At 49.3% G+C, this 14,001-nt stretch overlaps 1 protein-coding gene across 2 annotated transcripts in view; it reads left to right on the top strand.

Moving 5' to 3' along the window:
• CCDC85C (coiled-coil domain containing 85C) overlaps positions 1–14,001 on the top strand; it is a 119,540-nt gene that overhangs the window by 41,888 nt on the left and 63,651 nt on the right. The gene's annotated exons all lie outside the window — the stretch shown is intronic.

The following is a 14,001-nucleotide window of genomic DNA, read 5'->3' as shown; positions in this document are numbered from 1 at the left end:
GGGAGCATTGTTCCTTCCTGAAACATTCAGAGTCACTTTTATTACCTGCAGCCGTGCCAGCACTTGGCAGCGTGGCATTTATTTGGGGACAGGGTAATAGAATCAGTCATTCTGCCTGCTGCTGATACGTTTTGTTTTGTTTATACATATTTTACAGGGTCCGGTCTGACAGTTTTGTCTCCTGGGTAATTAGGCTGAATTATTGAAGGCTCTGAAATTAACACTGTCATTTTTAATAATTAAAATAAAGTAAATCTCAGCCTGTTTCACGAGTTAGGTTATTTCCTCTTCCTGATTTTGAAGGTGCATGTGAACTTGTTTGGAAGAATGCGAGCACTCAAGTAGCTTGGTTTTAAAGTTTTGTTTAACAAAAATATGGGGGAAACCCCTAGGTCTCCTGTAAGGTCTCTAAAAACATCCAAGCCTTAAAAGAAAACAGAGCGGTAGGTAGGAGAAGTCAGCGTGTGGTAGGCACTGCTGGTAGCAGTCTTTCCTGCCCACTGCTCAAGGCAAATACTAGAGAATAAGAGTGTGTTGGAGAGTATCCTAGAGCAGGGAAGGAGCTTTACAGATAGATTATTTTCTTCTTTTTTCTTGAAGTTGTAACACTGCCCTCAAAATTTTTACAGGCTCGATTAGATCATGCGTTTAGATCTTTTAAAATCTTTTCTTCAAACATTTGAATTTCATTTTTCAAGTCAATATTGGGGTTTCCTATTTGCTGTGGATTTGGGTATATTCCTTGTTTGCTGTTTGGGAATTGTAGGATGGTGGATTTCAAGAAGTGTGGTTTGGTTAACTCCAGTGTTAAGACTGAGGTTCTGGTTTTTGTTCCCTAACTTTGGGCCAGTTGCACCCAGCTCCACGTCTAGGAACAACTCGGGCTTACTTCTCTTGACAAGGGTTTACAAAATCTGGCTCTTACCTTTCCATACCAGGTTTTACCATTTCTTGCAGAGTCAAGAGCTGTAAGCGTGGGTAATAACATCCATGCATGCATGGAGCTGCAGCAAGGGAAGGGGATGCTCCCCATGGGGGTGGTCAGATGGGGACTGAGATGCTCGAGTCCCACCACCTGCTGGGGATGAGCATTTAATGGCAGTGAGGGAGCAATGGGAGGCAGAGCAATGGCCAGGATGGGTCAGAGGGTAATTCAGCCTGGAAGAGACCTCAGGAGATCTCTAGTCCAACCTGCTGCTCAAAGCAGGGTTGGCCATGAGGTCAGAGGAGGGTCCTCAGGGCATTGTTCTGTTGGGTCTGGAAAACCTTGAAGGCTGGAGACTGCACAACCTCTCTGGGCAGCCTGTTGCAATGCTGGACTGAAGGAATGAGGAAGCTCCACAGGCCAGTAAGTCTTTCTGTGTCTCTGCTTGTGTGTGTGGTAATGTCTAAAGCCGCAGAGGAGAAAGTCACAGGTGGGTTAGGAGAGCTGGAGAACAGGGGGAGTGGCTCCAGCCCCAGCAAATTTAACTGGTTTGGCTGTGCACACCCAACACTTTTTATTGATAAACATATTGCTGTATTTCCTTGGCAACACAGTCTGTTATGGCAACAGCTGGCTCTGAGTTTGCAGCCTGCAGGTAAGGGAGAGGAGGTGATGGAGAGCTTGGCATTGGCCAGGGCAAGGGCTGGGGCCGAGTGGCTGGTTTTTCTAGGGGGTGAAATATGGGCCATGAGCTCCAGTTGCTGCATGAGACTTCACTGCTGCTCTCAAAGTTGTCAGCTGCTGCGGGGCACTTGCCAAGGAAGGGCTCAAGGATGTGGCTTTGCCTTGCGAAATGTCAGCAGCTCTTAAGCTTCAGACCAGTCACCACATGAAAGAGAGGAGCTGGTGTGTGGTTAAGATGCTGGATTGGGTCTTGTGGGACTGGCATTGGCTGCAGACTTCTTGTGTGACCTTAGGCAAGTCACTTAGCTTCTCTGTATCTCGGTTCCCATCTGTAAAATGGGGATAGCAAGGCTTCTTCCATTTGCTGTGTACAACTGAACCATAAGCTCTTTGGGCAGTGGTGGCTTTCCTGGGCATTGCAAAATGGGACTTCAGACCCTGCTGCCGGTTGTCCAGGTGCTGGTGTCACACCCGGCTCCAAGGCCAACATGCTCAGGTAGACCATTGCTTTAAAAATAAGGAAGACTGCATTATGAGCCAGGAGGACACATTTCCTAAAGCTTGCCACCCACCGGTGAGTTTTAGTGGGCTGAGGTGCCGAGTGTCTGGTCCCCTACACTCGGCATGCTACGGGGAACATCTCTCCTTCCCTGGTCCTGCGGAAGGAGACCCTGCTCGCATACCTCTCTGCAGCTTTGCTGTTTGCATTTTGGGTTTACAGAGCCTTTTTCCTCCCCACAGAAGCAGAAACACCTGCTTTATCCCATTTAAGGTCCTGCATGGCAATGGGTGGCTCAGACCTGCCTGGAGAGGGTTTCAGCATTTCTCTTGGAGGACCTCTTTGGGCTGAGTTTGCCAAGCTCAGGGCAAAAAGGGGCTGGTAGGAGGCACTGGAGGTGGCTGCATTGTGGTCCCCATCTCTGAGGGCTTCGCAGGCTTCTGTGTTCTTGCTCCATCTTGCACCTATTTACCACCGCTGAGCATTTGCAGGAAAATAAGAGGCATTCTCAAATAATGCTGTTGTTAAAGCACATATTTCAAAGATTTTTAACTTTGTCTGCCCTCTGACCCACATTCCCTCTCATTCCGTCACAGACGAATGGGTGAAGTGTAAAGGGATCACTTGGGACTTGTGTATTCCTGGGGAATATTCACCGGAGCATCTCCCAAATCACTTGCAAAGAAACTTCTCAACATTCAGATGCTGAGCTGGTACTTCAGAAAGCTCCTTCAGATGAAATACTTGGCAAATCCATTTTCACATCTCTGAAACTGTGGGAAGATTTTTTTAATTGGAAAATCTGGTTTGGTCCCTTCCTAATTTTCAGGAAAGACTGATGGAAGGATTATGACCAACCTTAATTTTGCAAATGAGGTAAGGAAGCAAAGCCAGTATAATAAAACCACAGGGTAATGTGTCATCTTGTGCCCTTTCTTCACTCACTAGGCGCATACAGTTTAGTTGTAATTGTATGTAATTAATGTAAAAGTTGTGAACTTTTCTCCAAGTAAATCTTCTGGAATATGTTTTGCCAAAGGAAAGAAATCTCAGTAATACCAGATCTCATGATATCTCCCTGCTGTTTAGGGCATGCAAATTATGGGCGAGTTTCTAATGTGTTACGTTCCCACAAGCCTAAACCAAATCCTTAAGGAGAAGCCAGTGGGAAAGACATTTCCCAAGACAGCAGGACTTTTTTTTTTCCCCCTAGCCTTGCGAAGAGTTTTTGGGTTGGTTTTTTTAATTTAATGAGCATCAATATTAGCTAAGATTCCTCCCCTTAGGAATAAAATGCATGAACTTTCCCATTGCTGCGTGAGCACGTTGTCTGAGCAGGGACTGGTGGATTCATCCTGTTGGGGCTCGGGACTCCCAGCATTTTCATATCGATGTCTTTGAACTGACTTCTTGATGCTGAGCAGATGAAAGCCTGGGTGACCATGCAGGAGGGTGTGAGGAGCTGCCCCGGGGCAAGCGGAGGGCAGCGGGGCTGGGAGGTGCAGGGCATGGTGCTGATGTGCAGACAGGTGCTATGAGAGCAGGTTTGGTGTCTCTCGGGGGCTGCGATGGCAGGGGAGAAACCTTGCTGCGGGATCACACCTATCAGCAGTGGAAAAGCCTGACTGGCTCGTCCTGCCTATCTCCCCAGCACTCATGTCGAATTGGCCCTCTAATGTGCATAGTCTTCCCAGACGGCTGCTTTTCCAAACTGGTGATCCCCGGATCTGGCTGATACCCAACACTGTTGTTGTTTTCTTGGTTTCCAAGTGCTGCATCCATTGCAGCCTGGGAACCAGGCATGAAGCATTTGCCCAGTATCTTTTTCCCAGGTAAACATTGCTTTAGATGCTGCAGCTGGATTATGCAATGCAGATAGGTGGGGACGGTCTTTTTTCTGCCAGCGGTAGAAAGGGAAAGTTGTTTTGCTGAGATAAAAGTGGGATTTTCTCCAATAGCTTGGTGCACGGCATAACATCCCTTTCTCAACTGTGTTATTCTTGGCAGCTGGGGACGGCTGGAGCTCTGCTCTTGGGGAAAGAGGCAGTGGGTGAATTAGACAAGGTTTTGGGAGTGCATAATTTTTGACCAGGGTTTTGAGCAGTTCCCTGTTCTCCAGGGGAAAGGGATGTGAGGGGTGGGCTCTGCATGCACCTGGGGTGGCACGCGGGGATGACCTGGGTGCTGGCTGTGCCTGCCCCCTCCAGCTGCAAGCCTGCCTGCGCTTCTGGGCCAGCGTTTCTCTCCTCTTACCGTTGCTGTCCATGTGCCCGTCAGCTGAGGTGCAGCTCTCGGCTGTGTCCTCGTGCTGTTGCCCTCCGTGGATCTCACCAGGGGTTTGCTGTTGTTGTTTCTGGGGCTCTGCCACTGGCTGCCGGCGGCCTGCGTCTGCACGGCAGATGTCTTCCCCAGATGCTAGCGAGGCTGTTAGTGAGTGCTAAAATTAGAGCAGCGGGTTGTGGGTCCCCGAGCGCTGATGGCGGCACATGCATCACCATGGGGCTGCCTGCTCCCCGCTGCGGTGATGCTGTGGGCAGGGCTGCCTGCAGCTTGGGAGAGCCGCTCTGCAGGCAGAGCGCAGCCAGGCAGCTGCCTCGCCCCGCGCCCCTGGCTCTGCCCCCTTGGCGGCACCCGGCACACCGACGGTCTGAATGAAATAAACCAGTTTGTGCTCTTGTGCAACAGACTGACCAGCAATTCGGGGGCCAAGAGGGAAAAGGATGAAGAGTTACATTTTCTGTTTTATATCTGTGCTTTCTTGCCCTTGATGGTGTCCTTTATGGGCAAAAACACAGATAAATAATTATAATTCACAAAAGGTTTTTAAAAGTCAAGGATGACCCAGTGACTATGGTAAACTCCCTATGATAAACTTTCCAAGGGCTTTGTGTAATGAAGGCCCTGTACCTCTTCTGGTGATCACAAATCCACTGCGTAGGCATATAGTACCTTAACAAACTGCCAGTCATTACATGCGAACATGATAATATTTGTAAAGTATTTTGTTATGGTGTTATTTAAGTTATTGTCACCGAACTTGTGGTTCTGGCATTTGAATATTTGAGATCCTCTTAAAAAAATGAAGACAATGGTAGTAAAAGCAAAAAAACCCAAAGAGTGAATATTTACCCTTTCTCCACTGTCTAAATTAAAAGTAATTACCAAGAGCAAAAGTATTTGCACTTCATTAAATGGGGACTGACTTTTACAATCAAGGGACCGTGAGATTGTGAAGAAAATTCAGTTCGAGGATCAGCCCAGCTTGGCGTCTGTTAAGTAGTGTCTGTCATCTTCCTTTCTTCAGTCAAGCTGTATTAATCTGTCTGAAAGCTCACATTCCCAAGGGCCACCCAGCACTTGCTATACTGTGGCAGTGACCTGAAGGAGAGTTTGTTACTTGTGTTATTTTGTAGAAAAGCTGAAGCTAAATTTTTTACCTAACCAAACCCATTGGTAAACCCAGTGGTTGAAGTGCTAGAGGATCCTAAGCCAAGAGGCACTTTTATCCATTGCCTCCATCCTGGACGTGCCCATCTCTGCATCATCGCGTTTGTCCAAGAGACCCATTACCCCTTTGTAAGGCACACAGCTCATTGATTCAAGTTGGCCAAATTCATCCCTGAGGTCATTTCAGTGGCTTCAGTAGAATTAAACCAGGGCTGAATTTGCTACTGAATCTTTACGTTTGCAAATTAATTTGGCTGGAATCTACTTTTAATTATGCCTTACCTAATTATACCAGATTTACTATCATGAGGGAGGAATGCTATAACATCCAAAACAAGGACAGTGAGTATGGCCATCCCCTTAGATGAAGATTACATTGATGCTGTGTGCGACATGGTGGTGGTACATATATATATATATATATGTGCAAAATGCATCAGTATTAAAGGATGTATGAGATCAGAAGGGACCTTTGGGGTTGGTGAATGCAGTCTCGTGCCATAACGAGCGCTCCCACTTGACTCTGCCTGCCTTCTGAAATTTTTGCCCCTAGTGCTTGTAATGCAAGGCTGTTCCTGAATCTCATACCTCCTTTTCCTAATCTCTGGCTTAAACATCTTCAAATCTAGTCTATGTTCATATTTTCATCCCTTTCAGCTGCTGAACCTTTTGCTTTCCCTGCCATCTTGTTGCTGAAGGCAAATGCTGCTGAGTCCTGAAGGAACACAAATCTGTCGGTGTGAATCCTGAGTTCTGGTATCATTATGTCCTTTTCATCCTAATAACAGTATCTAACCTCATGATATATGCTACCGATGTCATAGGCAGCCCTGCAAAATGACTCTTAACCCTTCAGCTCCCACCTGGAACCTGTGTTAGTGCAGTACACTGGAAGAAGACCTATAGCAGCATAGTCAAGGGCACCTTAAAATTCCCGGTTGGTTGTTACATTTACAGAGAAACCTATTTGAGGCAGTCTTGGCTCACAAAAAGGGTAGTGTAACTCCTCTGGCGTGCACCGTGCCATCTTGCCTCGCAGGTCTCTGCTCAGCATTTTTACCTGGGGTGCCCTCCCTGGGCTGTTTTGAGCGAAGATGAACGTCGGTGCTGAGGAGCACGTGGGGTCTTGCTGGGGACATGCAGCACTGTGCGTCCTCCACCTCGCCTGTGCTAACAAGCAGGACATGCCCCTGCCCCGCTGGCTGTGCCAGGCATGTGGGGAATGGCGGGGAGAAGACAACCTGCTGCCTGAAGCACGGGGCTTGGGGGTAGGCGAGGAAGACTCTGCTCGTGGCTGTGCTGAAGGCTTGTGACGCACAGCTGTGATCCAGCAAAGCATGTGGATGTATGACTGACTCTAGGCACTGGTTTTTTATCATTCCTCAGGTTACTGAGCTGTTCAGCCAGGGTGTAACACTTCCTTACCTCTGTGGGAATCTTTGCTTAGCTTTATTGAGATGTAGTTTATTCACATTTTTCCTCTCGATGGGGAGGCCCAGGGCAGAGCTCGTGGGGGGGGGTTGTACAGCACCATTGGAGCCCGGCAGTGCCAGCCTGGTACCCAGAACTTTATCAAGTTGTGGGGGAAGTGCTGTAAGTACTATGTAGCTTATTGGCAGTACCAGATTTGTTGGCAGTACCAGATTTGTTAATGCTGCGGAGACAACAGGTTTGCTACCCAGCGTCGTTGGGATGCTACCTTGACTGAATTACTGCTGTTTAACAACACATTGCACTTTTCATTCCGCTTACCTGAATATCCTGCGCTACGGAGGGGAAAAACCAGCGGGGAGCTATTAGCTCCGGTTCAGAGATGAAGCGCTAGGCATGTGGTTTCACGAGCGGCTTCGACTGACCTCATGTTGGGCAGCTGCCAAGGGCCGGTGTGGGCTCCCCATGCCCAGCTGCACGTCCCCTCCTGCCTGGTGTTGGCCCCAGCCAGGGATGCTGTGCGTCACTGGGTCATCATGGGACACCATGGGGTAGCATCGCTTTAGGCAGCTGCCTGCAGTTGGATGGGCACAAACCCCCTATGTTTTACCCATCGTTAGTGGCAAGCTTTTAAGTATAACGTAGACTTGCCAGCTCCCAGGCTTTCGTTCCCTGCCTCCCCCATACTCCAGTCCTTGCCCTCCTGCCATCCCTTTTGCAGGATTTCCCAGATCTGGGATTCCTAGCCAGCTCTGGTATCTTCTGTGGCCGAAAACAGCACTTTTATGCATTGAGGGAGTAAGTAAGAATGAGAAACCCTTTCATTTTCGTGGTACCTCTTAATGCATTTTGCTTGAGGAAGCATTTGTTAAAGGGGTCGAATAGGGTTAGAGAAGATAAATTTGGGCCTCTGGGCATGCTGTAGCTTGATGGGCACGAACCTCTTTCTGTCTCTGCCTCTGTCAGACTTGCAGAGCCGTCATATCAAAGGCTGGCACCAGCTAGCACAGCACCATTAGCACTCACTTTTCTCCTCCTTCTGGCAAGCAATTTGCTGGGAATCCATTTGTATTATTTAACTAAAGATGACTAATACCTGAGAGTGGATATCTGTGCAATGTAGGATTGTGCTTGTCTGAGGTCTCAGCACTTACCCTCTGTTTTCTGTGCCCAAGAACACAGCCTTCCCTAAAAAGATAAAAATGAACAGTATTTTGCAGGAATCCTTTTCATTCTCCCTTCTTGGGAGTGAATCATCCTGAAAATGAGTTCTCTAAAAATGCCCATCTCAGTGTTTGTTGAGGGAAAAATGGGGTGATAGGTGGTTTTGGAGGAGAAACAGAGAAGCTCCGGAGGCCCTCGTTGTTCTTCTGGGATGTGCACTCTTGTGCGCTTGCGGGGGGTTTCTGTCCCAGCACTGGGTGACAGCCAGATCTCCAGCATCTTCCTCTCTGCACCTTCCTCGTTCGCTCCCTTGAGTATGGAGGCAGGAGGGTTACACTCTGTCCCCTCAGATGGGGTCTGGCATAGGGACAAGGGAAGCATATTTCCATGATTCTGGGGCTGTCAAAGCCCGGTCTTGGCTCCTGATAGAAGCCGAGGGTGGCGGGAGGAGCCCTGGGCTCTGATGGTGAAGGGCAGCCGGGCTTTGGCAAACATACCCCCTGTGCAGTCTTGTCCTGGTTGCTGCAAGGGGAGCAGCAACCCACACCCCGGACACTCGGCACTGGGCATAGTCTGAATAGCTCCTTGGAGGGTCCTGGGCAACTCTGTATGACGGAGCAGCCTGATGGAGCACCCCAAAATAGTATTAATCCGCTCTGCGGCATGTGCAGCTGGTTGGGCTGAGCTCACCAGGAATGAAGCTTTTGCCTTGCATGTGCCATTTTCGAGCATGACATTGTGACTTGTGTATTGCTCTGCTTTGGCCTGAGTGTCCTGCTGCTGGGTACTCACGAAGCCTCCAAGGTCTGAGAGGTCTCTGTTTAATTTAATACTGTTTTTAAATTTTTTTTGTAAATTGATTTTACCCAGTTGCAATCTTACTCTTTTCTCCCCATTGCCTTTCAGGACAGTGCCTACTTCCTTCCTAAAGAAGCCATTAGCTTGCATGCTCTGAACCAAAATGTTAGCTCAGCTGTAACAGATGGATGGATATGGGTATCATGTGGCAACTTAATGAATAATATCTATCACCTAATTTCCCGAAAGTTGGCATGTAATGAGGCTGGTGCCATGATTATTACCTCTGTAAATCATGACTTTAAGATGATGACAATCCCTCCTGCCCCAAGGATACAGGACAGCCAGACAATGATGTACATTTAATTGCTGTGTGAGAGAGGCGATGTGTTCGGGAGCATGCCATTGCCTCTAAATTATCTTCTGCAGCACAGACGCTAGAGGAGATTAGTGCAGATTGGAGGGGAGGGAGGGCCCTGCCATGCCGCGAGGTGCTGTATATATCTGTGTGTTTATTCACTTGAGCCAGCCTGTGGTGGTGGTGTGAGCTGGCCGGGGTGGGATGGAGGTTTGACTCCCAGATTTGCCTTCTTGGTCTCTCCCCAGGGCTGAAGAAGCAGGGGATGGAGAGGGGATCGCTCACAACTGCGTAGAGATGCTTCCTTTGTTTTTCTGATGAGTGTTTGTGGTGAATACCTCTGTGGACAGAGGACTGTGACCTCCCAAACAGTGGCCTTGGCTTGGGGGGTGAAAGCTGCCAAACCTCTGCCCAAACCTCCTCCCACTACGGGAAATCTTTGTCCTTGTTTTCTTCCTACCACAAACCACGGCTGGCCATAAAGCAGAGCCGATGCCCACATTGTGGGCTCTCAGCTTGCTCACGTGGCTGCTTCCTAGCCAAGGGAGGCATCCCTGCTTGCAGGGCCCTCCCAGACAGTCTCGTTCTTCATCAATTGATTGAATAACCACTCCTAGTAAAATTACTACTCTGCTGGGCTTTTAAGGTGTCTTTCATTAGGTGCTATGCTATGACAGTTGACAGGGATGTGGCTGGATTGTGGATGAATCAGATATTGCAGCTGACCCTTGGAAAGCAGCTACTGCCAGCCTGCCTGCACTGCTGGTTAGTGCTGCTCTTTTTTGCTGTGTTGCTCACCTTGCTTGAGTACTTCTTCGTGTTTATTTAATTTTTCTTTTCCTTATAATTCTGCCCCCATCTCCCTGGTACGCTGGTCAGCGTGGTTACAAGCTGGCTGGATGTGGGGCAGAGCAATGGACACGCTGCTGCTCTGGTCCTCTCCTCCACTTTGGCGCTTCTGAGCCATGTGATGAGCATAGGTGACAATAGCCTTAAAACTGTGACAACGGCTGCTTTGGGTTGGATCGAAGATCCCCCTGGCCTGATGTCCTATCTCCAGCAGTGCCCAGGGGAATTAAAACTAGGGCAATGTGATGATCGCATACAATGACGTGTTTCCCTACAATACTTGCCCAACCACCAGTGATTTGCAGCTCAAGGACTTCCTAAGCCAGGCGTGTTACCTTCGGGTTTGGTGGCCCCTGTGCAGCCACCGTTGGCAGCATCACGGCTGCTTCCAATTCCTGCAGCTCAGCCCCCAAACCCAGATGCTCGCCTCGTTTGTGGGGAGATGGCTGTAAAACCAGCAATACTGTGACTGCCTGGATAATGTGAGCAATAGGCCACTTCCAAAGCCACCCAGTGCTCTGAACCGTGTGGGATGGGACTGCTCAGCCATGTGACGGTGGCTGCGTGTTGCAGGGGAGCCACCGAGGTGCTGGAAGAGGAGACCCGTGACGCCGGTGGACCCCTGCGTGTGCAGGGGGGCAGCGTGCCTGAATTAGCCTCTTGTCCCTCTTTCATGTTGGCTCCCACAGCGGTGACCAGTGTCACCCCAAATGGATCGGCTCCCACAGTGGTGACCAATGTCACCCTCCTCTGGCCCTGGCCTGCAGGACTTCCAGCTGGAAACGTGGGCAGGTTCTGCAGAAGGAAGGTGACGCTGTGAGCAGCCTGCACGAGCGCAGACCTGGAGGGGGACGCGTGCAAATACCTCAGTGAGATCCTTCCGCTGCTCTGCGAGCAGCCACCCTCAGGAACAGCCTCAGGTTTGCTCTTCCCCGAGGGCATTTGCAGCCAAAAGGTGGCCTGGAACGTTTCTTTTCTTCCCCTAAGTAAGCAAACACCATCCTGCCAATGCTTTGCAATGCCAGAAGATGTTCCCATACCTTCTGGAAAGATGCTATCTGCTAAAGCAATGGGGGCCATGCTGATTGATTTCCCAAAGTAACATGGGTTTTTTCTCTAATTCTCCACAGTGAATTGGCTGCCGTTGGTCTGAGCCTGCATTGAGCCTTTTTGTCACTAAAGACATTGTAGTGCTTATGGCATTAGCGGTTACATAAGCTGGCTGTCTCCGAGGGGGCTTTGCCCTGGTGTGATGCTCCTTTAGGGTTAGGTAAGAGCCAGCCGCAGAGCAGGGAGACATGAAAAAAAAATACAGATCTGTAGTCGAGAGACTTATTTGAACTTAAAACACCCTGCAGGAAAACCCGGATTTCGGAGTTTTCACGTATTCTCTCTGGCTCCGCAGATTAGAGGGGGACCGTGGGAAAGCTGCCAGGGCTTGGAGATCAATCCAGCCTTTGTAAATCCTTTCATCTGACTGGCGGCTTCATACAATTGAGTATTACCCAGTTTATTATTGTTGGTTGATTAAATTCCTGTTGGTCAACAGAAATAGTGCTACACAGGCTGTGCCTTCATGGGATGGAAATCGGCATTGCAAAGCACTTCCTAGAGAAAGACAGGGACGACCTGTCATTTAAAACACATTCAGGGGATGTTTGGAGAGGGGAAAGGACAAATCCCTCCATGCAAGCGACTTCCCAGGCATTTCTCATGTGCCTGCAGAGGCTGAGCCTGCAGTGAGTGTGAGGGTCGGGTCCCCGCTTTTCTGGCAGTGAAGGCAAGCAGCCTCGGTGGGGATGTGCTCACCAAGCCCCATGTCTGTAGGGTGGGCGAGGCGTGGTTTGGGGTGGACCCAGCATGTATAACTAGGATTAATGGGATGAAATTAGGCAAAGCAGAAAGTCGTCAGAAAACGTTTCCTCAAGGTGAAAGCTATAAGGCTGCGGCAGTTTCTCGAGGGAAGTGATAGGCGCTTACTTACTCGGGTTGTGTTAAAATGAGAACGTGAGAAAAACTTGGCTGGGGAGAGGAGACGGGTGACATCAGCGGCTTTAGGGGGCTCTGGCGGGACATGACCCCCCCCTAGGAACAGTGCATTTCTGGGAGGGATGGAGGGGGCCGTCAGTGGGACTTTTGCCTCTCTGCAGGGCAGGGTCTTCAGCTGAGGTTTGAACTCAGGGGAGCTGGGGGCTGCTGTCTTCCAAAGCAAGATGTTACTGGTAAGCCGGCAGCAGGGGCTTGTCCTGGTGTGAGGCAGGGCTCTGGCAGGCCCTGAACGGTACTCCCCAAATTTGTTGCCCTTCCTCTTTCTAAATACTTGCCTGGCTTGTAAGGAGGGAGGAGGACATAGGACAGAGCTCTCAAGAGTGGGAGCAATTGGCTAACAAATAGTTTGGGAACCTCTGTGCTAGATGATCTGAAACATCTCTATGCTTTTATGAATGGCGTTACCTTGAATGTCCATGTATTTTCCTTCCACATACTTGTGCCCAAACCAAAACAACCCCCTTTATCTTTGGGTGCGATGATTTGTTTCCCATCTCCATGCAATGTGCACCCCTAGAAAATGAGCCCATCTCATTATTGAAAGGATGGCTGTGCTTAGTAGTCTTTCTTTTGTGGGTGTAATGAAGAGCTATTTTGTGGAAATAAGGTCATCTTCTCTCCCTCTACTAGTTCTCAGATAGTCCTGAGATGCGGGCACAGAGGAGTCCCAGGTGACCCTCTGCAGTGAGCAGACAAGGAGGTGCCTGTGGCTACACATGATTGGGAAGGAAGATGTTCGTGTCAGGGTTCCTTTCCATATCCCTTCCCTTTGTCCCAGCTCTGCCATGATGTGTGTAACCAGAACTGATTCTTGGACGTGACACTATGGAGCGAGCAGGGGTCCACGCTCGTGGCTTACTGCTGAGAACCCACTCTTTAAGGCCGAAATGCAAAATATGCATTCGAAGGCCAACGTGCCAAAGTGGATCCTGTGGGCGACTGTGTGCCGCTGGAGTGGCGAGGCCAAGAGCGAGCCGTGGAGGCCAATTTGGAGACCCAGAGAAGTGCGTGTTAACTGGCCTTGCGGGGAGCGGTCAGCTGCCAGTCCAAAGGGCTTGAGTGAGAGGTAATAAACCTGTTAATAAATAACAGGGAAAGCTGGCTGCGTTGCATAGTTTCAATTTCTGAATGTAACCTCAGGGAAACATAGTAAAGGTTTGCACAGTCCTTTTGCAAAGCCGTACGAGCACTTGTTCGGCTTGTGGGAGCAGAAAGTCTCCTCCGATCGCCTGGTCTTGGAATCGTTGTGGAATTGATTTTATTGTCCTCGGTGGCCAAATGCCTGGGCTGTCCTTGGCTGCCCCAGGCAAGGTGACAGCGCAGTTCCCTGCTTTGCTCTAATCGCCAGGACACTCGTCCTGCGGGATGCTCCCAGCCACCTTCCCTTGCAGCGGGGGTTGCTCAGCATCCCCTGGAAAGGGTCAGTGCTGGCAAGGACCAGCTTTGTAGAGCGCTACCTAAAACTCCTGGCTGAGCGTGGTAGCATGGACAAGAGGGAGTCACAGTTATCAGGGAGATTTATCCGAGGATTGACTTGCTATTTCTAAATGATTTATCCTATTTTTATTGCAGTAACATTGTACTATTAACTTCTTTTAAAACAGATCTTGTTTCCTATTGTCTCATTATTTCAATCCAGCCCAGTGATACATTGTAATCTGCTCCTCCATCTTGCTTCTACTCCCTATAGACATTGTGCTCTTAGGAAATGCTTAGGTATTGTCTAGCCTTTCTTCCCAGGCATTAATTATACGTTTACTGTATTCAGATTCTTAAGCCATACCACGTGTCACTCGC

Source organism: Aptenodytes patagonicus, chromosome 7 (assembly GCF_965638725.1).
Source record: "Aptenodytes patagonicus chromosome 7, bAptPat1.pri.cur, whole genome shotgun sequence".
NCBI lineage: Eukaryota > Metazoa > Chordata > Aves > Sphenisciformes > Spheniscidae > Aptenodytes > Aptenodytes patagonicus.
The sequence above is the reverse complement of the archived record's forward strand: the minus strand, read 5'-3'. Positions and strand labels throughout refer to the sequence as shown.